Here is a 3,729-nt window from a genome sequence, read left to right on the forward strand (position 1 = left end):
ATGGCTGACAGACATGGTGCTTAAAGTAACAAAACAAAGACGGACTGGAAAATAAACAGCATCTCAGTCATTCATTGAAAGGGCGAGCCTGAGATGTGTACATTGCTGAGTTTTACACTAATAGTTTAGTGGAGAGGCAAAAGAGTTTACAGTGAAAGCAAAAAAAAAGGAAAGCTATTTCCTTGGAAACCATAAAGGTGACAGCGAGTCATCCTATTTCTCATTTCCATGAATTAATGAGGTATCAAGAAGCTCAACCACAACTGTTATTATTGTTCTGTTTCCAGTGACACAAGTGAGTCATGTTTTTTTCAGTTTGTAATTAGTTTACAGTGATATCATGCTTTAAATTTCAGAAATAAAACTGACACAACTCTGTGGATGGATGTGTGTGCGCGAACAGATGCATATAAGGGTGTTTGTGTGTGAGCGGGGGTGTTGATGTTTCCTGGAGAGAAACAGAAAAACAGAGGGAGACAGATGGAAGGAGTGCAACTTGGCAAAAGTAATGGGACATTATGTTTGGTTAATTAATCAGTTAGTTCATCTACAGAAATTTGTTGATACAACTGTTTTATCAAGTAAAATTACAAACGATTTTCTGGTTACAGCTCCAAGATCAGCTTACCATTCACTCTCATGCAAAACACTAAACACTGGGTATTTTTGGCAACTGATCAGATAAAGTGAGAAGTTAATGACAAATCTGGCAAGTTTTATGGACAATTGTGATTAATTTCTTTACATTTATAGACCGACTGATTTGGTTAACCAAACAAACAAATCAATAGACAAATCAGAGTTAAACTAATATTAAACTAACTACTAGTTAAACTAATATATAATGGATTTAGGCCTTTTTTCGCATAAGATATTTTGACATGTCACAGTAGGAGAAGCACAGGTGTAATTAATAAAATGCATGACGGCTGAATTCCATTTAGCTGCTTCACTTTCAGGGTCCTGGTACTGTGCATGCTGGGTCACTGTCACACTGTCATGGCTCATTGAGACACTTGTATAAAACAGAACCACCATTACTGTTAGTAACACCTGTGCTTCTTATGACAAGTCAAAATGTCTGTTGTGAAAAAAGCCTAAACCAAAATTGAAATCCAAAATCTTGACTTGAACAGTTTTATTATGTGACTCAGATTGAAATGTAAAGATTTTTTTTTACTATTATTTTTTACTATTAAATACTACAAATTTTCTAGCATGTAGGGCTGTCTACATGGCACTGCATCACATTTTATGGAAGGGCACTGTAGAGGGCACGTTATCACATTTTATCTACCACGGGGCATCGAAGAGGAAGTCATTAAAGCATTTCTAACCGGAAAGGCGGCTGGACCGGACATGTTCGGGCCAGAGTTGTCCTTGCACCTACATTGCTAAGAATGATTGGAGGCTCCCATCATCTCTCAGTGAAGCAAATATTTGTGTTTTATTTAAAAAAGATAAAGACGAAAACAGATCCTGGCAGTTACAGGCCCATTGCTCTACTAAACTGTGATCTGAAAATAATTACAAAAGGTATTAGCAAATCGGCTGGGCAAGCATGTTGCAAATATCATACATCTGGACCAAACAGGATTCATCCTGGGCAGGTACTCCTTCTGTAATGTAATTCTCAATATTTTGTAAAAATTGCCTTTTAGAGTAGTAAAGGACTGCTTAACCTATTTGGGGCTTAAACTGATCAAGAATCCAAAGTATATTTTCAGATATAACGTCACAGAACCAGTAGAAAAACTTGAACAGAATATCGAGTCCTGGAGGATACTGCCCTTATCCATGATTGGACGGGTAAATGCAATCAAAATGGTGAGCCTACCCAGGTTTCTAAGGGGTTTTTGAAAACCTGCCCATATGTTCAGATGCATCCTTTTTCAAGAAGCATGATTCTATCGTATTGCTCTTCATATGGGGTTACAAATCACACAGGATTTCCAAGGCTCACCTACACAAACCCCTTGAGAAGGGTGGTCTTGGTCTGATTTTGAAACACTACTACTGGGCAGCTAACTCCAGGGCTCTTACCTACTGGGAATGTGGAGGTGCAGAGACTGAAAGGAACCCTTCATGGGTACAGCTAGAAGCCTCTACTGTTAAAAAGTCTTCACTTCCTGCTCTTTTGTTTTCCAGTTCTGCCTTGGTAGACAAGTCAATCCAACAAAACGATACCTTAAAGAAATCATTGGGAATATTAAATCAGATAAGAGGGGCTCCCCAAACTCCCAGTGTTTCCATACACGCTCCCATATGCCAAAACCACTCGATCAAGCCTGGACAGTCAGAGAGAGGGGTATCAGAACTATTTTAGAGCTGTACATTGATGGCCATTTTGAATAATTTATTCAATTAAGTACTAAGTTCAATCTTCCAAATTCACATTTTTGTTTAATATCTTCAAGTCAGAAACTACATTAAGGAAAAATGCCAACACTTGAGTCCACCTACACCACCCATCCTTTTCTTGAAAAGCTCTTGCTCCCTCCAGATTCCAAGAAGCTAGTATAAAAATTTGTGAATTGCTTTACTACTTCGGTTTCTTCAGATCTTATTAGGGAAGGCTGGGCCAGTGACCTGAATTCAGAGATCCCAGCAGAGTTCTGGGAAAAGGCAATGTCCCGGGTTCGTTGTTGTTCTATTAACTCACGCTACAGGTTAATCCAGTACATGGTGATGCATAAACTGCATTACACTGAACCACATCTTCCCATCAGTGTCTCCTGAATGCGACACACGTTGCTCTGCTGAACGAGCACTAGCACATCTTTTCTGGTTTTGCCCTACATTATACAACTTTTGCACTGCAATTTTTGAGGGGCTCTCGAAAACCTATTCCAGAGTCATTCAACCACGACCTCGCCATCTTTGGATGCTCTGCAGAGACTTTTGAGCTGCCGAACGATATGCAGATTGCTCTGCACCTAGGAATTGTGGTTGCTAAGAAACTTATTCTCCTTACCTGGAAGTCAACCACTCCTCCCTGCTTTGTGCATTGGCTCAAGGAGATGTTGTCTATTGTACAAATGGAAAGACTGTATCTGCACAAACTCAATACACAGAACAGATCTGAGAGAATTTGGGGACCTTTCTTGGCACAGTGTCATATTACCCTCTATCCATATGGACTCTGACCTGAATGATGAATACATGAATGGGTGTGGTGTTTGACTCTATTTATTCATGTGACTTTTCCTTGCTCCCGAGATGTTACTTGTAGCAAGATCGTTGCCACCGTGAGTCCTCCTAACACAGACACAGGTACGAAAATGTTCGTCGGATGAAGGTTTTTTTTTGTTGTCACGAGCACACACACACACAAACTTTCTAACAACTGCCACAAATTATGACTGCACTGCTTTATGTTGCCCGGCCTTCGTCGTGCTAGTCTTGCAGCTCTTCTCAATATCCAACAAAATAACTTCTTCCGCCAGCCTTGCTGCTCTATCTGGCAGCGTGTGTGTCCGACTTCAGAACCTTCATGCTACTGCATGTAAAGGGGAGAGCGTAATTAGACAATGAGTCTCAGCTGTGTCAATTAGCTCTCCCTGGCACTGCTCACCTGAGCCACTTCCCCACCTCTCCCACTCTGCAGCTGCCTGCTTAACCATGCCCACCTCCACATTACTAATGTGACATTTTTGAACAACTGTTGTGTAATCTTGTAAACTGTCTGGCGTCCTTTTTGTTTTGTTCTGTTTGTGTTCCACTTGGTGT

This window comes from Siniperca chuatsi, linkage group LG1 (assembly GCF_020085105.1).
Source record: "Siniperca chuatsi isolate FFG_IHB_CAS linkage group LG1, ASM2008510v1, whole genome shotgun sequence".
Taxonomy (NCBI): domain Eukaryota; kingdom Metazoa; phylum Chordata; class Actinopteri; order Centrarchiformes; family Sinipercidae; genus Siniperca; species Siniperca chuatsi.